This window comes from Venturia canescens, chromosome 1 (assembly GCF_019457755.1).
Source record: "Venturia canescens isolate UGA chromosome 1, ASM1945775v1, whole genome shotgun sequence".
Classification (NCBI taxonomy): domain Eukaryota; kingdom Metazoa; phylum Arthropoda; class Insecta; order Hymenoptera; family Ichneumonidae; genus Venturia; species Venturia canescens.
In genome coordinates, this window is record NC_057421.1 from 36,984,679 (window position 1) to 37,010,526 (window position 25,848).

A 25,848-nucleotide genomic window follows, 5' to 3' on the forward strand; every position below is an offset into this window, starting at 1 on the left:
ACTATGTCGTAATACTATTCAAGTGTTTGAACCGCATGAAAAATAGTCCGATCGGCTAAAGTGTCCACCCTAGCCTGTCAAATATGTATATCGCCTTTTATTTACAAATAGGATCGGAATAATTAACGATCGGTGGTATAAGGCAACATACAAACCTCCAGACATTATGGCGATCAAAAAAAATCTATCTACGTGAAGTGCTTCCAGTAGTTTGCCACACAGACATGAACTATTTGTCACAAAGTTTACGTTCAATCTGATAAGACTTTCTACGAGATTATATATAATTAATCGAGTTCTTTTTCTGCCTTGTACATGAAAAACGACAATGGAGAAGCAAAGAATAGTATATTAACCGTTTTTATACATAGGGAATGCGTGTTGAACTACGATTTACATATACATGTTCGTGAGAGAGCGTTCGATCGTAACCCACATGCAACAAACAAAACTGTGATAAGAGAGGGAGGGAGCAGGGGGCATTAAAAAGGAAAATATCGACAATTATTCCGGTTATCCACGGTGGTACAATAAATGAAATGCTGTAGCATATTGTTCTTCACTTGGAATTGAATTTAATGCAATGTAGCATCCCTGCAGCAAAACAGATTCGAATAACTTCGATTGGCAAGTGCAAAACAAACAAAAGTTCAACTGTGTGTCGAATTCTCACAATTATTTTCTACGATTAAGAATTCTATAAAAACAAATAGCACGAAATGCCGATATGATGCAATTAATCACGTAGAGTAATATGCGTTGAAGTTTTTCTAACCGTCTTCTAGAAAGTGGCATCTTCTTAAAAAAAAAGCATCAGTCCCCGTTAATTACATCAGAGCCACGCGTCAAATCCAACGTAAAGCGTTAAAAAGAAAACGGAAGAAAATTTGAGATCCAGAAAACTCAAAATTATGAACGTTCTTTTCTATAGAGCTTCATTAATGAAAAAAGCCCAAAATATGTGGGATCAATCAACTCAATTACTTCTTTGGTGGTCCAGCCTTCGATCTGAATGGACGATTTACAAGAAAGCTTAGGGCTCTCGATTCAGAATTTCATGATTTCGAGATCGAGTTTACTCAGGCCATATTTTATAATCTCTCATCGTTGGTGGACCGCTCCTCACAATCCTTGCAGGACCAATGAGCTCGGCCATTACATTGAGGGTGCGTTCGACTCGAACGGTTTCGCGCTCAAAGCTTGAAACTATGATAGGACGTTATTACAATAGCTTTAGCTTTGAGCGGCTTCCAGAGCTGAGAGAACTCGAGCCGTACCCACTCTGAGTCTGACTGACATGAGTCGAGGACGCTAACTGCCTCTGTACGGCCAACCATATTCTCTCTCTTGTGAAGGGGTAGTTTTAGATGAAGCACTGACCGAGTATTCTTTCATCATCTCTCTTTGCGTACGCTTTTTTCTCCGCTGATGCTGTGGCCCAAATGGAAAATCGATGAGAATTATGAGATATGCTCATTTCACATTTTTCGAACGTATATATTTTTTTGAATATTCTTCAAAGTAATTTTGATGCTCACGCTTCTTTGATCAAAATAACGACCAACATGGTTTTTCTTGATGAGATGAAAATTAACGATCCGTTCGAAATAGTGAATTTTATATTTTCATATCTCATGGCAATGCACAATATACAATGGGGAAGATGATTCTCGTATGCACCAGTCGAAACTAGATATTTGATAAAAATGATCGACCGAAAACGAATATGAAAAGTTTTAGCCAATGTTAAATCTTGTAAAAACTGTATACGGATCTATATAGAAACTTTTATATACACGTAAATAGATGTATATATTACATAGCGTAGGAAGACAGTGTGAATAATATATTTTTCTCCCGGGGTAAACGCGTTCTTTACCAAGCTGTATCGTCGTCTAGAATCCTTCCAGTCTTTTCTCTTTCCCCGCGGAAAGTCCCTGGGAACACCCTTTTTGGCATCGGTTGCTACCACCACGCTTCTCTGACCCCAAGGGAATATCCTCAAGACAACGTTCGTGCAGCTCTTTGAAGCTGTACAAGGAAAAGCAACTTCTCCACCAAACTTTTTTCTAACTTGTCCCACGCATTTCTTTTCCACAGATCCCATATATATACCTTTGTATATATGTATATAAACCCAGGCATATATGTTTACATACATTGACATAGATGCACATACACAAAGATTCTTCTTGCGAATGTCGAAGAAAGATACGAGATTAGAAAAACGCCTGGTTTTTCCTAAACCGTGTGGCATGCTTTTTGACCTACACAAGGTCATTTACTTAATCTTCGTTCTTAGATTCCATGTAAATGTGAATGAAATCTGCCAAATACGCTCAATATGTATAAGTGAAACCAACAGATATTTTAGGCGAAATATTCCATTTGAGTAACTTGCTGCAATGGAATGCTTTTTAAAATTCCTTTCATTGCATTATTACAATTGCACGTATATAACATATCTAATCAGTGCATAATTAATTCATGATGATTATATTATCTCATAATGACACAAATTCACCAAGTGAATACTTGATCGAATTTTATAAGTAAAATATATATTATATAATTAATTAATCGAATTTCTAAAGTTGCCTTGCCCGGTAGAAAATTTTTCGATTGATTGATATACTCATTATTACAATGATGAGTCTTTCCCATGATGTATATTCCGTATGTCCCATGCCTTTTTCTTAATAATATGACAATCACGAAGCGGCGTCAACGTCTTAAAATCGACTTCCGGTCCAGACGAATGTGCACGATATGAAAGAAAATGAACCCGCCTGTGCTAAAAATACAGGGTCACATGAAAGGGTAGCAGAGCTCGAGGGCTCAGAACCACTTGTTAAGGAAGGTGTGTAGTTCTGTCGAGACCGGTGGCGTAGACCATCGTCAAGCACGAAATCGCTCTCAAGGAGGGCGCGCCGTGCAGCCTTGCGTGCCGACCTAATAGAATTGGAAAAGACGCGCGAAATCCCATTTGAACATCCCGTCGTCCCATTTGCTTTCCATTACCCAAATATCTATAACTATATAAACAACGAATCGGCTACACAGGTTCGGAAGAAATCTTGCGTCATCGCCATCCTTTTTTCATGCTCTCTCCCCTTTGATGCAGAGATCATTGATACTACTATTCTCTTTCACTTAAGGAGGGTGGCTACCGACGATACAATGTTGCCATGCTAAACCATGTTAAATACATTAAAAATTTCAAAATGATAAGAATTTAATAAAATTTGGTGAACATATTCTTTAGGGCCAAATTTGACAGTACAAATTTTTTAAGATTTTTCTTCTGTACAGTTATCGAGTAATTGATCACTAAAGTTCAAGTGTATAAGCATAGCGTTTCCATATATATAGGTATACATTCCGGGCATGAGAAATCGGCTTTAATCCGTAATTACTCGATAACTAAGCAGAAAAAAATTTTGAAAAAAATTGTGTCTTCGCACTTGATGTTGAAGAACATTATCACCAAATTTGATCAAATTCTTATCAATTTGACGAACGTAGCCACCCTCCTTAATGCTCTTCGAATGGAAGTGATCCATACTTCAAAATCTGAGACATCAACAACTTTATCACGCGGACTCTAACTTATATAGCTAGACTCTCTAGAAACAGTTTGGCCATGTAATATAGAATACATATAAACATAGAAGTAGACTCGAAGAAAATAGTGGAAATCAATCAATCCTTTTCGAGATTGATGTGGAAGTAATCGATGCATGAAACTGGACATTCAGCAATCATTTCGGTATACGCGCGTATGCTTAAAAATCACTTGCATAAATGACTGACCGTTCAGCGTATAACCGTTTTATTTTTTTTGTACCATCTTTTCATCTGCTTTCAGGCTCGAAGCTTTCGTTGAAGAAAGTAGAGTCCGGGGAATCACAAAGGCAGGGACATTCTGAACCGTGTGTAGTTCGAGATTCGAGAGTCCAGGTGGGACTTTTCGTTCTTCTTCAGCTTACACTGGTCGTTTAGGTGTACAGAAGGGCCCCAGAGTGGCCCTCCCTGTCATTTCCAACAGTGCCTAGACACACAAAGCTGTAACGGCGACAAAGACGACGACCTCAGCGACTCCGACGGCGCCATTAACGGGAGAAGCTAGCAGCGGTTCGTCCTCTCAAGTTGTAAAATTGTACGACCTACCGGAAAATCCACTACGACTTTGAAGAGACTTCTTACTCGCTCGTACACCATCAAACCTCTATTATGATGCTGCACCATCTCGCTCTCTCTCTCTCTCTCTCTCTAACTATCTAACTCGCTTTCCTTTTGATATACAAAAATACACTCATTTTCTGCTACCTTTTCAACTTTTTCTAACGTTGAATTTTTCAAGAAACTCGGTACAGCTTGACCCACCATGAATCGAAAATACTTAATAATGATGGAGACACATAAATCCAGCAATTATTTCATAACACTAGTAATGAAAGCAATTTGACCATACACCAAACTGGAATGATTTTCCGAGGAAAGAGAGTTACCACTCCCACTCATGTTTTCTTCATTCATTTCCGCAGTGCGAAATGAATTTTCAATATATGCTTCCATTTAAATTGAATGCAAACATTCCCTCATCATTAGACGATGAGAGCGCTGTTATTAATTAACTGAATCGTTTCGATCAACCTCAACGCGGTTTACTCATTTTGTAACCCCGACAATGCTAGCCCCTATTTGTGGCCGATGAACAATATTGGTTATGTCATTTATTCAAACTGGTAGCTGCATCAATTGTTATCATAGAACTATTATTTACTCGTAGTTCATCACATCCGCATTTGTGTTACTCAGCATTCGTCTGCGATTGCATGGTACGTGATATCCGAAACAATAAAAATAATAAATTAATTCACAATATCTGATTAATAAAAAAAGTTGACTCTCATTCGGTAACCGCTTTCGTTTCGGATAGTACTAATTAATACTTAAAACTCGGTGAAAAATACAGCCGCCGATACAGGCCGGGGTTTCCACAGTTTCCTTTGATCATCGTGTATAAGTGGCATACAGTATACAGTACATCAAAAAAGAATGGAACAGTGAAATGAGAGGAAAAGTGGGGCTAAGATGATGGAATGGGCTCTTAAAAGTTCAAAAGTGTATACAGAAATACAATAAAAATAAAAATAAAGTAGACACCACATCGTTTTCGTAAGCTTGGTCAGAACTGTACGCTTTTCAGTAGTCATATTTGCGGACATTAAACAAGTATGCAAACACAAGATTTCTAAGATAAATTTGCACTCAACGAGAAAAAGGCTCCATCTAGTTGTGTAAGCTATGCAAATACATACGAAATACTGTACATATTAGGTCTGATGCTATAGATGTGCCAGTATAGCGCACCCGTGCAGAAAAAAGTGCTTGGCTTCTTGTTGCATCCAAAATAAACGGTGGAAATCCTTGAAGGATACGGTTGGCAATCGTTGTCGAACGGAGACGAGCAAACACGTTCTCAAGTTCGGCAAACGCCTCTGCTTTGGAAAACCAGGTAAAATGTAGTAGATATAAATATATATACAAGATGAATACTTTCTTTCGAACAGTCCATTTTCAATCCTCGTTGAGACAGCGGCGCGGATAGAAACAAATTCACGGAAGGAACGTCTACGTAATGTTGGCAAGCAGTGTCACCCTGTAAGCATTGCTTCTATACAACACAGTAAAATATATATCTGTTCAGGAATTGGCGAGGCTTCGGCGAAAGCTTGATTGCGATTGAGTTCACGCTCCGCCGCTGACATCGCTAGTCCCGAGCTACAGAAATTTTGGGACTACATTATCATAAGTTGATTGTTCTTATGGAATCGAGGCGTCGCAAAACGCACGCGCGAAGTACGTTGTCATTAATCACTTTCATTAATCGATCAGTATTTGATCCGGCCGTACAGCATGCTAGGCTGACGTGCTTTTTCGGCACTTAAATTCCTTTTCCGCAAAATCACCGGCAATCTTCGGTTTACGGAACAAATATTGTGCTCAGTAGATTCGGGATACTTTCTATACTTCATTGTATCTTACTTTTCGGGAACTCACAAGTCAGGATTCTTCATATTTTTCGGGATACATTCGTGGAATGTATTCCGTTAAACTCATCGAACGCTTGTTTGACGACGACGGGGTCATTCTCACCTCTCATCTTTTTTCGGGCAATTTTCAGGATCTACATTCACTGTCGGGACTCTATTTCATTGTTTTATCCCATCGACAACGATCGAATAGAAGTATCTTTTACTTTTACCGGCTCCCTCACCAGGTCCTAACGCAACAATACCCGTGTACATAATTCTGTGTACTACGAGCAGCATAGACAAAACGAAAGAGATTGCCAATTAAAAAATTAAAATCCGAGAGTGTACGTACACAAAAATAATTCAAAAGAACGAGGACCAAATCTGAATTTTTACTTTTTGATCATTCCACCACTTACTTCTGCGTGAAAGGGAAGCAAATAATTTTATTCGTAATGTGTAGCATGGTAGAAAAACATGGAAAAACAAAATGAATATGAGAAAAAATAAAAAAGAGAGAGAGAGAAAGAATGATGATGATTAATTTATTATGGCCTAGTCACAGACTTTGGGGAAAAAAAGAACGAACTATTAATATAATAAGTAGTAGCAATACAGATTGCAGTAATAGTTTAGTGTAGAATATAATTATATAACTACAATATTATGCTCTCAAACAGAGATATAAACATATAGTAATCACAAATACTGAAGACACGCAGTGCGTTTATAAAAGCCGAAAAGAAAAAATGAAATATACGTTAGAGTTATATTTCGAGTGTAAATACGAGTTCGAGATTATTTTTCAAGAATAATCAAATTATCGATGATAATTTGAAACAACGCATGAAGAAACAACGAAAAAACGCATGAAGAAAATTGAAAGGTTTATCCGATATGAGCTACTCTTTCAGATGCTGTATGCGCGCTTGTTAAATCATTCTCTGAACGAATGATAACAGAAGGCTGCTTGTCCGCCGTCTTGGCAAATATCTTGGGGTTTGAATGCTGTGCATACTTGAAGCATAATTTCGCTCTACGAAAAACTTGTATGTTCGTTGCGGAAGAAATACGTTAACCAAAGTTTTTCCAGAACTAGCCTTAGCAAAAATCTCATTAATTTGTAGATCTCGCTTTATTTTTTTAGCCTTAATTACGGTATCTCTAACCGCCGATGAAGAGAGAGAGAGAGAGAGAGAGAGAGAGAGAGAGAGAGAGAGAGAGAGACAAACAACGAAAAAGACTTGCTGTCTGATACGGAGTTATTAAATTAATTTTTTCACTCGATTTTCCGAACAGAAAGAATGTGTGAGGATAAATCACTGATTCGGAAGGCATTGAAAAATCGGCAAACAATATCACCGGAAGGATAATTTATATCAGCAGAAAGACCTTGATATTGAGATATCATTCGTTGGACTATTATAGACTTCAAGTTGGGACTTCAGATAAAAAATTTCACCACGCAATTCAACATTGGTTCGTTTCAAGTCAATGATTTCAGTTGAATTTTGAGCCACCTTTTCGACAATCTTGGGGATATCTATCAGGAGAGCATTAATCTCTCTAATCGCCTCTTGTTGTTCTTTCATGAATTCGTTTACATTAGTTTCAAACATAGCAGTAGTTTCTAACTGTTCAGCAGAAAATTGGGAAAAATTTTCATCAGTTTTACGTAGCACTGCAGCGATAGATTCAAGAGAGACATAACACGAGCTTTCAGATATTATTTCGTTTAGTTTTTGGGATTTCCCCAAAGTTGCTGTAACAGTATCAGGAACACTATATAGACATCTTGGTACGAAGTCAGGTAGTTCGATAGAAAACACTTGTTGGATAGATGTACTATTACTATGGAAATTTTCCAAGGACTGATGACAACAGTTCGTTTACGCACTCCTGTGATATGATAAACGTCCACCTTAACGATCGAATTGGAAGGTCCCAGTTTTTCGCACGATTACAAGAGAGGCGCACAGTGCAAATGACGAGCAGGTATTCGGTCAGAGAAGTCACTCTATTATCCAGTATATAGATGAACGATTAGGTTCAATATCTATCACTGATAGATGTAGAGGTGTGTTGACAGACATGATGAGTGCGTTATTGTAGAACGCGCGCATGCGTAGAAGATAAAACCGGTGAATAATGTCGGAAGAAAAACGTAAGGACCAAAAACAAGTTTGCGAAAAACCCACAAATAAGCACCATGAGTTGAAAATCCGTTCGTTTTTAATTATCCCGTGGGTTTTAAGCAATATACTGTGCGTGCTAATTTGCAGAAGAAAACGCCCGAAGGCAAAAAGTGGCAGAATCATGTCGAATGTAGGAGTGTGAAAAGTACTTATACTATATCACAACAGTAGGAGTTAAAGCCCGCGACGTGTATTGCACACGCCCGGAGTTCAATGTCCTTAATGATCACGTTGCACCTTTGGCCACCGCTCGACACCTTGCGATTAATGACGAGTAGGTGTCATTAATTATCATCGACCGAAATCATGAAGAATAGAATCGATTTTAAACTCATGAAATCAAGATATTTTCACAAAATTTACACTAATATGACTCTCACTGATAAAATATATATTTTCACGGTTTTTCAGACATTTGAGAGAGAGAGAGAAAGTTTATGTCCTGCTTTCTAAACAGTGCTTTCTAAACAGTGAAAAATAACTTGTTCCTTGCAATTTATGATATTTGAATAGGTAATCTACCAAGAGATACCAGGTAAACAACAACTTTTTAATTCTTTCCCGCGGCCTAAAACAGCTCTGCTTGTGTCAAATAAATTATTGCTTTCGATTTCAATTTTTATATTCAATATTAGTCGAAATACTTGTTTTGTAATTTTCATTTGGAAACAGTTTTCACAAATTCAATAAAATATTGTACCTCAACCCTGCGTGGGCATACCAAAAAGATTTTCACGACGGTACTTTTGTTTTACGCATTGACGTGAGTTTTCATCATTTATGCGCATCCAGAATAATATTCGCATATAAAAATAGTGAGCGTGCTTTAGACCACACAACTTAAGTAAAACTTTTTTTTTCTGAAGAAAAGATCCCCAAAAGCAGAGCTTACCAAAAAATTATTTCGAACGACGTATCGCGTTTGCAGATTTTCCATAAGAATAACCTAGGAAACTTTTGAGACCTCTGATTATCGTATCATAACTCTCTAGGAAAAAATCAAACAAAAACCACAAGAAAATTTTTTTATAGAAAATCGATTCCCCTACAAAAAAAAGTCCCTATAAATAATTAGCTCGGAGCAACAGTTTTGGTGCTATCACCGTTTGAAGTTGAATCGAAAAAAAAAATTTCATTAACTGTAAAGATCAAATTTTTCATTTCACGAACAAACATCTTGATGGTTTTTCGTAGAGGATTACTTCCTCTATTAAAAAAATGCTACAATTATTATTATTCAAAAATTTTTATAAAATCACTTATTTTTATTTTTTCGTGCTTGTTTTTCATATAGTTCGTGTAACGCTACTGAACTCAGAACTCACACACGCTTTACCGAGATGTATATATACATTTCATGAACTGGCAATGAGAAAAAGAGAGAAAAAATAAGACGACAGGGCTGTCAATGTACTTGTCCCGAGTCTCTACCGAGTCTCTTGATACGCGCGTAATTTCTATCACGTGCTCCTATAGGGCTTCTATCAACGTTCGTATAACGCAGGATAACTCACTAACACTGCGTAAATGAGAGAAAGAGAGAAAGTAAATGTGCGTGCGCACCACCATCTCTGATTGAATATAAGAGTGGGGATGTTTTCGTTTGCCTCGCCCAATCACACGAGCCCATGGCGATGAGCGTGATAGAGAACAGAAATGTACATGCGCATGCGCAATCACACTCTTCGTAGGACTGCTGTAACGCTCCTGTAACACTTACGTAACATTTTCACCAGTTTACTCCCCAAGCTGAGCGCGCCTATAGAAGTTTTACTTCAAAAAGTCTCGAGACTCTGCACTACGTAATAGTTGGTGCAAACATTTATTCCTTTTTACTTTGTTACATTTTTCGATCGAATTCTTTTTTTTGTGTAACAACCCGTGCACACGCACACACACACACAAATAGATCCTTCCGTGCCATCGATGGATTATCGTCATTCGTCGTTCATAAGAACATAATATTTGTTTATAGTTTAGTATCAATGATGAGAATAGGTATGTCAGTCATTGAGCTCAAGAATTGCGAGATATCTCCCTCGTAGCCCCTTCCCTTATTATTATTTTTTTTATTATTGTTTTCTGAGTGGCGAACAAATGGAAAAGAGATTTTTTTATAAAATTAAATTCACGATTAATTATTTTACTTTCAATATAAGACGAAAAGAGCCTCACTTTTAAAAATTGTATAAAATCGAAAAGCAAAATCGTTTTTCTGTTTAACTGCAAAATTATTGTGAAAAGTAAAAACTAATAACGCACTTTATCATTTTTTTATCGAGTCATAAAAGAAAAATTATTTTGTTTAAAAGCGATCGCAAAACTATGTAATATCGAAAATTGACATTTTTTTTATGCGACAACGAAACAACACGTGATTCAAACTGGAATCTTCTTCATTTTCGTAAATAGAAACTCGAAAAATCATTTTTGAATCAAAATTTTTTGTTACTTTCAAAGTTTAAAAATACCGCATTTTCGTTTTTCTTCCGTATCCGCTCTTTATTTAAATAAAAAGTTCGAATTCACGAGTGACAGTGTGCACTAGCACAAACGTTCCGTTACAGTATAGTTGGTCATGATAATTAAATATTCGGAAAACCTCTGTAATGGCTTTCATCGCGTATATTTATCGTACTTCGGAGCGAACGTTTAACTCAGGTCCCAGGCATTTTGTTGAATGATTTTCAGACTTGAGGCAGATGCACTCGACCGAATAATCATTCGGAACTATGAAACGTTATCGTACGCTTTGAGGAGCCAATTTGCTGGAAGTGCGCGCGTGCATTAAGGCAATTTGTGCAAAATGGGTGAGGGACGGGGAGGGGGGCTGAGCTTTGGAGGAAGAGAGATTAACTCACTGTTGCTGGTAATGATCCAGGGCAATAGCGGTTACACAATAAAAACCTAGAATTGGATCCGTGATATTTTGTGAATCCCTTGTTTCATTAATTGCGAACAGTAAATTTTCCGGTAACGTGACAAAAATCTATTGATCAGAAATACAATATCAATTTAATCTCATGAACGGCTCTCATGATTACAAATCAACGTTTATGAGAACCGAAAACTGAAAAAATAATCTCTTCTAGGCAATATCCTCTTTTCGTATACTCGAATAATAGAATAAAAATATTCTAGGTTTTATTAAATTTTGTCAAAGAGCTTACGAAAAATATTGACTAATGTGTAGATTCGGCATGGCAAAGTATGGAAAATACAAATCTTACCAAAACATCGATAAAAGCTTCAAATATGATAATTCGAAATAATTCAGATTATTTTTCGACTCAGGTGAAAAAGTTTTGAGATGCAGCTTCGCTGAAGGATTCGAAGCGACGATGTACGCCGCGGAAAGAAATCGTCCTCTCGCGACGAGCTACAAGACGTGCGTCAATGAAAAAGTCGTCCCTCGAAGATAAAAGGTATATAACATATATGTGTGTGTTCCCATATTTTTTAACGTACATGGCTTATATTCTTTAAAACGTTTATAGATATAGTATACATTTAGAGTTTGAGAAGGGACCGTAGAATCGTTCTTATACACCTGGTGTATACCTTTGAGAATTTCGTGTATTATGCAGACCGGATTCTCGCGGTCTTTCGAAGCCGTTCAAGCCAAAAGATGATCGAGCGGTATGGGGGATGGAGGCACACAGGCGTTTCCGGACCGCCGTATATGCCATACGTTAGAGACGCCACTTTGGCTGCGCTTTGGGGTTAGTCTCATAAGTTTTGCATGAGCATTATGCGCAAAATGCGAAAGAAAAATATGGGCTGCGAGTGTATACGAATGAAAGTATGTATGTGTGTCTATATAAACGGTTGAGAGCCTTTTCAGACGGTTCTGGCAGAAATTCGACGGAGCTATGAAAATTACACAGTGAGTTCCCGCCCTTCGTTCGTTCCTATTTTTAACCGTGGTAAACCGCGCGTAGTATTTCACGAAATGGAAGGGAGCACAAAATATCCCTTAATCGAAAATCTATTCTATATCCCAATAAGTATGAAGGTATTCATGAGACTCGATGCAGTACGTGCCTTAAACGGACGAGAACGTTTCTTCGCACGTATACCATCTTTTGGAAAAACACTTGGAGAGAAACTTAATGTAAAACGAATAAATCCGTAAGAATCCAATTAATGCTGACTAATTGAATTTCTGGATAAATTTGGAATTTGTTCAAATGAAAGGAAAATTGCTGTAGAAACAAGATATAAAATGTTTATTCACGATAACCTCAGCAATAATATATGAATAATTTATCAACAGCTATCGACCGCGTTCTACGATACTTCCTGCTGAATGATTCGGAGCGCACGGGCGTACACGAACCTTTTTATTTTTTTTATACTAATTTTTGAAATGCATATTTTGAAGAGACCGTTGACTCCATAACCCGAAGAGCATAAAGGCCCGTCCTCGTTTGTGCAGTTTAACGATCCTCGATAAGACTTTTTTACTATTAAATGGTTGCACTTTGTCCTTACTACATACATTTAAATTTGCATTCTCCAAGTGTACATATAAATATACGGCTAAATACATAGGAGTATATTTATGTAGCACCGTTTTCGACGTTTACATGCATACAATTCGTCACAGAATGAAAGCAGTTTTTGAAAGAAAGAACGGGTGCAGCACACCGTGGCAAGATGGTAATTGGATAAGCTAATTAACTTTTGAAACGCAACTTTGTCATGCTCTTAAATGGTGCTCGGACAAGCTTGTTTCTATTTTTTCATTGCCATTTTTTCTGCTCCCTTCCACGTATAAGCCGGTCTACAGATGCTCTACGAAGCGCTCTATAGAAGAGCTTGCAGGTTTACACCGAGTGCATGAGCATTTTCGTTTTTTCTTCTCGATCCAGATTCGCTTCTCCGGTGAAGAAGGCTTGTCGTTGTCGTGGAGCTGGCTCCCTCCGCGAGCGAAAAGAGACAAGCCACAACTCCTGAGGCTCTCAACTATCCCGTTTTCACAGTAGTCGTAGTTAGTGTGAGAAGAGATGTAAAAAGCATTTAGGGAAAAAAAACATAAAAGCCTCTCTGCGCCTCATCTTAATTGAGACTGCGAAAGAGAAGGAGAAAGGAAACTAGTGAATCCTGAGAGCAGGCCCGCCGCCACTCGATGAAACCGACCGAGATGGCGGAGGCAATTCTCATCAAAACTGAATTTCCACGGCTGGTCTCGCTTTAATTGAGAGCACAAGGATGTTTTTTTTTCGCTACGGCAGATGCAACGATCGATGCCGTATAATTATCTATGGACAAGCCACGAAGAAGTTACTATTCACGACTGATTACATATTCTCGTTATTTATTTTTTTTGTTTTCTGTTTCCACTGAGGTAATCGACAAAGCAATGAGAGAGATCGTTAGTGGATGTTATGTAAACATTTAAAAGTAGCAGTACCCATTCTAAAGCTTAATCCATGTTCAATTGCATTGTGTTCACTGATTAGTGAACGATTCATCAACAATTTAGATGATGAATTTTCCTACTCATTGCCTTTTAGTTTTGCAACAAAATTAGCATGAATGTATTGAATGATGGGCTGTTTACTTTCCTGCTTAATGAAAAAGAAAAACGAATATTTCCCGTGAGGCATTTTTCGCATAGTGGTTTATCGTGTGGAACAATAATTCTGCTGGATATAATTGAATCATTCGAGTAAAATAGTGGGAAATGATTCAGAACTGGTGGTTGGACCATTTTTTAAGTATTCAGAAAATCCAATGGATTATTATCATTGGTTTCGAGATAGGTTATATTTGACTAATTATAACCGTTTTAATGAAATCATATTGACCGTCTCGAGAACAACAGCAATAACATGACGACGAGGTTTCGTGAATTCTTTTCATGTAACAATGTATTTTGAAAATACATTGAGATGCTATTGAATGAAGAGTCTCAATGACGCATGACGTATTTGTACGATGGGCGGATAACAGTTTTATAAACATGGAATGCACAATCTGGAATTTACTTGTTACTACGTACGAGATCCGGAAGATAAATATGACTTGTAATTTATACAATCATAAATTGTAAACCATATAATTTTTGCTCATAGTATTGTGGGCTTTCAATATTCCAATTGTAATGGAAAAAAGGAGCGTATGGTTAAACGACTCGAAAGAGATAAGATCGGTGTTCAGAACCTTGAAATACGTCACGACCTGCGATTCGTTACACTGAATATCGTAAGACAGTCTTTAATAGCAACTGTAATATATCCTTGAAAACTCAAAGCTACATGCCTTTTTTCTGGTTGGTCTACAAAAATGCATGAAAAATAATAATAATAATAATAAAAATCAGGGATCGATATAAAAATCGTCAGTTTCTTCAATTGAGCCATTATTCACACTTCTCTTTGAATTTTTAACAAACATGATCGCTTTTCCGGAAAGCGAGAAAAATCGTGCTCGGGAGCGTTGCAGTAGTTGATCCCAGCGCTCGATCAGCCGCGAACGGATTTCTCGGGGGTTTTCTCCTGGTATTCGAATCGAGGGAAAGAGGGCATAGTAGAGTAGACGACGCTCATATATCCATATATAAAAGTAAAGTATTCGCCGATATGTCGATATATGTGTGCGTACAAGTACAGCCGCAGGGTCCACGAGGAGAAAAAAAAGTAAAGTAAAGTGGAGCAAGAGAAAGGGTAGACGTGAAAAGGTCCTCTCTTTTTCCAACATTTTTCAGTGGGACTCGAGAAAAATGGGTCCGAAAAAACGGTTCCTCGTCGCTTCCCGGAACCGTTTTTTTTCCTCCCCTATCCTTCGCTATATCAAACCAGCCGTTTCACCTCATTCCACTCTCTCGTGGGCGTGAATACGATTCGAGTTCTAGCAAACAAAAGGTCGTAATCAGGATTGTTTTTTCCACTGAATTACTCGGGTTACGCCTCTTTTCAATTGAAATCTGATGTACATCAAAATACATGTACACATATAAATATACGCACATATAATGCCATGAGCGGATGTGTGTGACCTGTCCACTGCGCGTGTCCTTTTTTCCCTTGTTTTTTCTCCCCTTTTTTTGACGATTTGTCGGTTGGTCGAAAAACGAAAGAAAAAAAAAACCAAATCTGGCGGGATGAGGAGAAAAAAAGAACTCGACGAGCCGGTGGTGCTCGCGTCGATAATTCACGTGAGCACCGGTATTCTCGTGGCCTATGCCAGCTTGCCTGCTTTGTTCCTATACATGCAGCTACAACCCCTCCCACGAATCCCTCTCACGCAAAATGAAATTGCTCCTTCCATCTCTCTGCAAGCCTCCACTGTTCGTTCCGTTCGCAGTGTCTCGGTATATAGTCGAACTATCCAACACTAGGGTGTGTTCTCTTCCCTCTAACCAGCGTGGAAATCATATACATGCGACCATCCCCCCCCCCCCCCCGCCCGCCCTTCCTTCCGGCTCCCGCCCCCGCCTGTCTCCGGTGGCTAATTAAATTTCGCGACTCCAGTGTGCCCAACTTTATGATCCGCGGGATTATGCGGGGGGGAAAGAGAGATGTGAAGAGTACAAGAGCGGCGAGGGAGGGGAAGGCGGCGATGCTACCACTGAGAATCCTTAACATTGCAACGAGCTTTTAACGCGCGAGTTTAACTCTCACGACCAACACTGCTCCTACGCTCACGACAGTCGGCTCCGTCACGTCCTACATTAACCTAACTATGACCTAATGAACTACAGCTCTCAGATGTCCTCGTCGTACAGTCTTCCAGAAGGGGAACTCGATGCAATTACTCTCTATGTATTCGAGTGATGCACTTTCCTATAATGAAGACGAAAGGATAGTAGCTTGCATGTTCGCACGATTATCATCCATTCGCGCCTTTTTCCTCCCGTAAATAATGTCAATTTATTATTATTTGCGAGCTTTTTTTCTTCAACTCCCTTCAGGATTGATATTTTTGAGCAACATTTTTTCAACGATGGTACAAATCTTACCCTTACCACCCTTACCGCACCGTACAGAGGTTCAAGAGAAGTAACGATTGGATTTTACGTTGTAGATGTTTAAGAAAAAGTATAGCAATTCGCTACTCCCGTCAAGTTTATTTAGGATCACGTCGAAAAAATGCATGCATCAATCGCAATTTCAATTCAGTAATATCTCATTTTTCTGTTATATTTTAATGTAGAATAAAGCTTCCATAATTTTTTCTATTCTTAAAATATTTCATCATTAAATAAATTCGTCATGCCCATCGCCGGTCCCTGGTGAAAATTTTTAACGTATTCACACGAATTATATGCCGCCAGGAAAATGGCAAAAGTTCATCGTGTGGAAGCAACGCGAAATCATATATTTACGACGATATATGTCGAAAGAATATGTGGATATGTAATATCTTGGACAGAAAAAATATAGTGGGTGGTGAAAAAAAAGGGAGAAACCCATGAGATGCGGCCGAGAGGGTAAAGGAAAACCCCCAAAGTGAAAGAGAGTCACGTTAAACTTATGTATAACATGCGATACGCGAGGTTGGAATAAAAGTTGGAAATAAGTATGCACGGTGAAGTTAACACTCTTATAATTATAGTTGGTGCAATGGTCGTAGAGGCTTTATCCTCCCATCTCATCCTGGCCAGGGAAAGCCCTTTCTCTTTTTCTTTCTTTCCCTTTCCCTTTCCATTGCTCAACAGTGCGGCGTCTAACAGCTTGTGCTCATTCCGTTCACCATCTCACTCTAACACCAGGACGACCGACACGACCGCTATACCGAGGCGTACTCTAATTGCCAATGAAAAAGCTCTCGAGCTTGCTCGCGCCTCCCGGCGGATATTCTACTTCGCAAAATTCATAAGCAAGATATTAGCACGGTCGGGACGAGAGTACCGTAGAAATTTCCTATTTGCTCTGTATACCGCGTTAAAACCACGGAAAAGATATAGTTCTCCGGCCATAATCTCCGCGTGTATATTAAAATTTAAGTATTACGTCTGTTCTTTCGTTTGATTTAAATTGCGTAAGGTTGGCTCAGATATAAAATATTCGGCTAACATTATATTAAGCTATCCTGTAAACATTGAGAATGGATAAATAATTCGTCACGTTCGCTAGCTTTGTGTCAGTTAGAATGAACTTCCTTGTTGCTTCCTGTTAACATTTTCGCTCAAGGTGAGTCTAACTCTGTAAGCTTTCATTGAACAATTCATATACTAATTCGAGTTTGTTCATACAGGGTTACAAGGATGATGGTTCAAAATTTCGTTCTCCTTTTAATTAAACTCGTACCACATTCTCTTTCCAGTTTTCACTATGCGTATGGAGCTTTGTCAAGTGAAAGCAGTCATTCTTTTGTGCTGCTCCTCTAGTACCTACTGTTATTCCATGGTACATCGAGTAGAACCATGCAATACACCAGTGCCGAGAATTTCAGTCGCCGATACGAGTACAGTCTGAATAGGCTTTAAAAAAGTGAGCTTTGATATTTAACTGGTATAGTAGTGCCTGGTGCACAGAGATAGACCGATTTGTACGGACGAAACGAAAGTCCACCAGCAGGACGGAGCGTTGTTCACCTATCGCAGTTTCAGTATCTACTAGTGGCGCGAATAAAGCTCACGCCAGGCGGATTTTCGCCGACGAAATTCCGACGAGTACCGAGTTTCTCAACTCCCTCTGCTGTTCACTGTACCGCATTTTATACGGTATTTTATCGTTTTTATTGTTTTTTATTTTTTCACAATCCCCGCATTTTTTAACGATCGAATCCCAGTGTAACGTTTTTCTACTTTTTTTTTTCAAAGCTCAGTTGATTCTGTCCCCGTTGCGAAACTTTCAAATTGCAAATATTCTCGAGTATGCAAACTCAAATAATGTACCCACAAAATTCTTCTAATATCGGTGACGGATGCATATGTAGAGAGTCCGTTTTTATTTCGTAATATATATATATATAATCCGTATTCAACATTTTTTTCTGATTCGGTGAGAAATATCTGTTGCTTAAAGTTAATCAGTAATCGAAACGTCAATATACGAATAACTAAAGACCATGCACAGATTTGATAATCTGCAGAAAAATCTGACTTTTTTATCATAGAAAAATATTCAAAAATGACTGTAAAAAAAATTCATGGGGCTTACCGAATATTTAAGCAAGGAGATAATTATTAAAAATTGGGCATTTTAGGAGCAACAAATGGACCGTGACTTTTGAATAAAATTTAAGAGATCGTAAATTCTGGAGATAAAAGAAGTAAAGTCATCTACGTATTCGTTGAACATTTTCCTTTCTACCGGCGTTATAAAAATGTTAGGTCACCGAAACTTTAAGAATGAAATCATAAATTAATTACGATTATCGCTCATGATTTGTCGTTGAATACTAGGTCTGATACCACCACGGCAATACCGCCTGATCAGCTGTTTTATGTCGGTGTATATCGTGTTTAGGTTTGACGTGCTTACATTAGTATAAGTCATTCCACGGTCGTGTATACCTTCTCTCTAGATATAAAATAATAAAAAAAATTGTTTTTTTTTCTTTTTTTTAATATTTCATACAAATATTGAAATCACAAAAATTTTTGCAATCACAAATAATGTTGCAACCTCAATGTGACCTCAAATCTCGAAATAAGTTTATTCACATTTTATATAGAGTAACACATGTGACAGTGAAAGAGCATCGGTTTTACGGCAATGTAGATATCTCTTCACCAACAACAACGTTGCCAGATCAAAAAGCTAACTAGTCAAATTTTTACTAATAACTATACGTTTTCTATATAATTGATAATTGCAATGGACTAATTAATAAGTTATGTTAATTTTTAAATTTATAAATTTTTGAAAAGATAATGGCACTAATTCTTTATGATGAAAAAAATATCAGTTGTCCAACGCTAATGTGGTGTGCATGATCTAATTTAAAAAAACGTTAGTGCTATGACGATATTTATCTTTTGAGATCTTATTAACTAGAAAAATGAGAAAGCACATGATCTCGGTCGAACGGAAGAGGAGAAAACTGCAATGTAACGAAGCTATGTAGGAGAAAGCGTCAACCGAAAGGGAAGTCTAACCGTGTAGCTCGACGATTTAAACAACACACGGGCACACACGCGCGTGCGTGCCCGTGTGTGCGTGTGGATTCCCATATTATGTAGTATAGAAACTGCTGAAATTTTTGTCTCAGTACATCACTCGTGCTCTCACGTTCACGTTTTTCGTAACGTGAACTTAACTTCGTATTGCTGAACCGTCCTTTTCAAGCTTTTTTACAAGCTACTGTTCTCTTTCATCATGGCTCTCGCGCTCCTGCACATTTTTATTGCCGTTTTCAATTTTTCTCTCCGAACAACGGTTTAGACTTTAATCTCAAGCTCGCTCGAGCGTGTGGACGTGATAAGCCTGTCGTGAAAAAACGATGAAAGGTACATTTTGACGTTAGTATTATTATTATTATTACTTCGAAGTAAAAAAGCATATATACCGAATGAAAAACGGAAAGAATATTTAATAAGAGTTTATTCTAGTACATAAAATTTCATCCGAAAAACTTAAGTGTAAGTTTGTGCCACAAGGTAGAAAATACAATTTCGTTTTTCACATAATATTTTCTTGGCGCTAAATAATCAAATTTGTTGAATTCAACGGGGTTTGGAATCGATACCTGAATTTCAACCGGTTTTTTTTTCAAAGTCAAGCGAAGAAATATCGATTTGCTTATTTTACTACACTTTCTTTCTCGTACACGGGGGAAGGAGGATTTATTGTTAGAAACATATTGTATATCGATATATTAGAATTGTAAGTTAATCGGGAAGACGGCACGGAGGAAGCATGATTAAGATGATAATGACTCAATTTTAGTTCTCGTTATACGTACACAAACGTAAACATTCGTGTCTACATCTACCTCTATACATACACGTACAACAAATCCGTATACGGGGCTTCATTACGAGCTGGAACACGGCGTGCCTGGGTGCCTCAAAGTTTCTACTCCAATCAGACCTTTATCTCTCCGTAGTCATCGTTGCAATGGGGCGAAGGCAGTTGGGGGTGTACGGGCTGAAAAGGTGATAGAGGATAGAGCAGGGAGCTTTTCCAATCGATTCTGTCGATATATCGAGCCAAACTTTCGCCTATAACGGGTGAGCAACGAGTCGGGGATGAAAAAGGGGTCTGACGGGGTTAGTTTCTCGGGAAATTGACTCGGGATCAGGAGCATCCAGTCGGCTCGTCGACTCGACTCAACACCCCGAGGATAACTCTGCTCTCCCCTCCTTTTCGCGCTCTGTCTTTTTCATCTCACCAATCTTTGAAAATTCGATTTTCTCCCGTCTCGAACTATCGAAGCGAAAATATCTCGACACTGATATCTCAACTCTGAGCCTTACACCCTCACTCGTTTCTTTCTGAAAATTGCCAATAAAAATACGTCATTCTCCGCTATCTCTTATTATTCTTCCACCCCCCCCCCTCCGCGCCCCACTCCAGGCTCGCCGCTCCCCTTTTACCTGGTCTACGAACAGTCTCCGTCTCCGCAATATTCTTTATTGACTTATTGACCAGAGTGGTTCACAATTTCCTTCATATCATAGAAAATGGTTAAAAGCGACTCGGCGAGGATAAATTATTACGAAGTATTCACAAAGAAATCTTATTTTTTATCAGTCACCGATTATCCTATATTCGTGAACGAGTTCCCATTGAAAGCTAGTTTTCCACGCGAAGACTTATACCGACAAAAACATCTGACTCTGTAGTACGTGGAAACGATTGGATGTCACGATTACCTTTCAAATTAATAGAAAATGAAGTAATTATATGAACAAAGAATGTCTTGAACCAATAGAAGAGTTAGTGAAAAACTTTGAAAAAATATGAATTTTTAAGAAGTAAGATTTGAAAAATAGTAAAGCTTATGGAGAAAAATCGTTGTATTTTGTTAAATGAAAAATGCTCCAATTGGAAGCAGAAGAAGAAAACGATAGAGTGAGCATATGGAATATGGTTCTTCACACGCATACAATGCAATGTTGCAATATGCACGAAGCTCTTTCATTTTTCTCTCGCGAGGCTGGTAATGTCGGCAAAATGGGGAAAATCGTACAAACTGGACGAAAGTATACGCCCGGAATTTCTATATTTGTGTTCGTTAAGTTGAGCTATCTCGTCGTCTCATGAAATCGGAAATTATCGGTGCGTATACACGAAGATCAGGAAAAAATAGCTGACCCGAGATTTCAAGCAAAACGGAAGAAATACGAGCCCGACTCGTGAATGAGATATCGAACCTCTAATTAAATTTAACAAGAAAAACTTGAGAAGAAATCATGAAATTTTGAAAACTCACACTTTTTTTTCTATATCCGCGCGAAACCGAAGCAGAAGTGGAACATCTGAGCCAGAAATGAAATGGAAAAATGTTGAAGGAGAAATGCATGTATACTCCCAGGTAAAATTGAATCCCATTGAAATTTGAATACGCTTTTTTCCTGAGCTGGGAAAATGAGATGATGGAAAACCTGCTTCCATCAAACTATTGCAATACGAAATGTAGAACTCTTAGTATTTTTTCTCATGAAAATCTGGACGATTGCTTTAACAAATATTGCATCATGCAAAAATAAAGTTACGTATAAATCGTTATTCAACGTATTTTTTTTCGTTAAATTTCGTGTTTTAATTACTCAGTCTTGATATGACCCTCTTCGGAAAATGGAAAGTTTAGAATAGTATATAGACAGTTTGCAAAGTCCACAAACACTTGGCTACAATACAGCTTCGCGCAGTATGCGAAAGTCTGTTGTGGACATAGCGGAAGGGTACTCAGGGATGGCTTAACTTCGCTTTTCTGTATAACGACGTCGCGATAAATATTTACCTGTCATCCTGCTACGTCGACGTGTCCTCCGTATTCGTCTTCTTTTTTTCTTATTTTGAATTAACGCATATATTTCAGGTTCATACTGTTATCCATTAAGTTTATCAACGCATATATGCACATGTATTAGTTTTTTAAGGGATACTTATTGCATTATCATAAATTTCACGTGAAACTGTATTCTGTCGTAACATCACTTTCACACGTCTTGCATCTGAATAAAAGAGGTAAATCCATTGGAATAAAACGTATCAAATCAACTCGATCATACGAGTCACAACACAACAACACTTACATTTTACAACGTTAAATTTGTCCTAAACTAAGCTCGTTTCGATAGAAAATCGACCTCAGTTGCCTCGTAGAACTTTGATATTTAAATAATCGATCAGCTACGAACGCTCTCGGTCTCAGTCTTTGTATAATCATTCAAACGACACTCTTTTCTCTCCGTTCGTCTTATTGCTTTTTGTATGGTTAGTTGTTCACAATTTTTAGATATGACGACGATGAGGAATCACAGGGCGTTGCGAAACACAAAAAGTGATATGTTATATCGTGTCCACAAATAATGCAGAATATGTCAAAAGATATGTGTCAATTGTTTGTACCGTAGTTTTTAGAGGACTTTAATAAATTGGTGGGCTCTGCTTTTTTACAGGGCCTTTTCATTTCCTACGGATACAGAAGTCTCACGATCGATATGCTGTATTGTGTGACCCACAATGTGATAGAGTCGACGTCCGTTTAAACCAAGCCCTCGAGGCCAAGGGCTTTTTTTCTTGTTCTTACATATACATGAATTTATATCGACTTTATATATTATTAAAGTTGAGCATCAATTGGACTTTTAGGTTTTGTTTAGTTGTGATTTCCACATTATCGTGTTTATCGCGTGAAAATACCTTTTGCCAATTATTTTGTTTTAATTTATGAAAACGATTGCAATATCACGAAGGCGGCAGGAATGAACGATTGATGAATCCGCTATGAAATCTCAGCTCAGACTGATTCGATCATTTGGAGTTGCGACCAATAGTGTCATTCTTCTCGTCGGTGCAACAAGATTCCGAATGCCTTCAATTTTTTCCCGAACAAAAACTTTAGCCATGGAAGAAAAACGTTGCGAAGAGTAAAAAAACAGGAATAAGAATCGACCGAAATATTTTCACCGATAATACGATTTATCGTGAACTGCCGCCTTCAGAAGAACACATATACCGGTGCCAATTTTCACTCTATGGCCAATCAACTCGAAGCCACGGTAGTTTGGTATTCACTTTCTCCATCTCGTTTTCTTGGTCTCAAGACCGTTTTCTCGGCTACTCTACATGGTACGTACGTTGTACAACGAGACTTCGAGCCATGAATTTTCCCTGCAATCTCTCTGAGAACCGAGTCCCTGAATTTTTTATCTTGCCAACGATACAATTACGTGGGTTCCAAGGGATGCGCAGTTTTTTCAGTGCAACGCCGACGTTCGAAGCACTCCGAGAGTATGAGCTCGTTCATTAAAAAGGAAAATATCGATACACGAACGTCTCTTCAGTCGCTACGAATTTCGAGAAATTTGATCGATTTTTATTCGAAAACCCGCCCGGGAATGAAAATCGAAACATTACTCACTATAACACATGTTTAGATTACACTTTGCCATCAATGTGCATTAAAATTTTGACAAGTCGATGTTTTTTCTTAATGCGGATGCACTCATCGAAGCGACCTATTTAGTCAAAAAATGGAGACACATGAAACTATAGAGAAGCGTGTATTTATTATTTTCCATTGTTTCCAATGATAAAATCCATCACGAGAAGGTGGCGATAACGAGAGAAAAAAACGCGCGCGTCAACCCGTGATATTGTGACACCGGTTTGTGGGCACGGATTGGTAAAAAGGACGCGGGATGCGCGAAGGCACGGCACGCGAGTTCGCCGGCCGACTGAACCTCGGTACCGACTGGTAGCCCAACACCGGCCTCACGAAGCTGGAACCGCGTCTTCGTTCAACTAGTTCCCTATCTCCCTCAGTCACGAGAGGGTAGTTTCCACTACGCTCCTTCTCCCTCCTCCACCTCACCATCGCTAACGTTCAACTACCCTCCCGTCTCGTACAACTATAGACATAGAGGTACACAGGCATAGAACAGGGTTATTCGTATACACGTCGGCTGGGAGTGGAACTAGCTGCGACGAAACTTGGCGAGAGGGATGGAAAATGCGCCTGCGCTTTCCCCTTCTTTCTTTTACCCTGCGTGGTAGTTCTATCGTACCAGAATTGTCGCAAATTTTCTACTTCCTCTTGGGCACAGTGCTTCCTATATCTTTATTTGTGTGTCTTAAACGATAAATCGCTTAAAAATAGACGATGTGTATTTCGAAAAGATTCCCGGATGCCGAAACTATTTTTTATGCAAATTCACGCGGAAGAGCTTTAAAAGACTCGACAGTAATACGATCATAGTCTTATTTTCAAGTGAATGCAATCCAAATAAGTATTTCCGAGAATTGCATAATTTGGAAAGAAATACTCAAATCTGCAACTTCCTCATAGTTTACATAATAACGCAATGTTTTCAGGATTATTCAGCCGATCCGATCGGTGTTTATAATTAAATCCGTTCTACAAATGTATCGTCCTGAAATTGCCTAACAATTCGCCCGCGCGCGTGTGTGTTCGACTTTACGAGTTTATTGGTCATGTACATTAGCTGGCAAAACCACGAATCTTTTATCCCATCAACCGCAACCCTATGGATCCTTTGCTCGTGAACAATAACAATAATCCAGAAGATACGCTTACGCACAAATACAGAGTTACATAACCAACCATATATAGTTGTCCTTATATATGTATATAAATCTATGTACACGTACAGATATGTACGTATAGAAGAGGAGTGTATCGAACGAGCAAAATCGGTGAGGTGCGACCGACCGAGCGATCAGTTTAGCTCCGACCAAATTGCCAATATTATCAGTTATCGGATTATTACCGTAAATTGTTCGGTGCTTGCCTTTACCAAGAACAGAGCTTGATATATTATATATATGTGTGTGTGTGTGTGTGTGTATATATATTATATCTTCACAAGGGATGCCCCGAAACGGTTCCGACACCTCTTTCGCACAGCACGAATTTTGGAGCCTCAATTTTAGGTACAACAGCTTGTTTATATGTGGGTCATACCACATAAGCGTATCCCTTGGAGGATCTTTTTGTCGCTTGATCCTTCATTTAACCATCTACGGAAACTCAGACGCTTCGATAATTTTTTATTATTCCGTATAACACAACAAATGAAATTGTATAATGAAATACAAAAGTTGTCTTTTCAACACTCTTTCCGTAGAAAATATATATCAGATCATCGATAAAAATCTTCTTGTACCATTTGACGAAAGTTGAAATAAAAATATCAGTGAGATGAGGATTCATAAAGGAGATGTTAAAAAGTAATCTTGTGACCGCGCGCACGAATTGCGTATAAACGATGTTCATTCATGATTTGTACCGTCTATTAAATGATTTTTTCCAAAAATTCATGCATCGATTTACCTATGTCATAATCTTGTGAGGAAAATGTATCCTATAAACGCCATCTTCTTAGCTTCGTTATCCAAAGTTATGTATCCTACAAAAAAATCTACGATCAAATTGAATATTTTTAGAATGGTATTTGTGTCATTGCTTCTATGCATTTTTCATATACATATGAGAAATTTGATCTGCTGGAACCTCTGTGTGCG

The 25,848-nt window shown here is 38.3% G+C and overlaps 1 protein-coding gene across 3 annotated transcripts in view; it reads right to left on the minus strand.

The window, feature by feature from the left end:
* LOC122417151 (agrin-like) overlaps positions 1–24,004 on the minus strand; it is a 351,440-nt gene extending 327,436 nt beyond the window's left edge. For all 3 annotated transcript variants that reach the window (XM_043430457.1, XM_043430466.1, XM_043430448.1), the window contains exon 1: positions 22,100–24,004. The gene's annotated coding sequence lies outside the window, so the exon portion shown is untranslated. The remainder of the gene's footprint in view (positions 1–22,099) is intronic.
* Between the last annotated feature and the right edge of the window lie 1,844 nt (positions 24,005–25,848).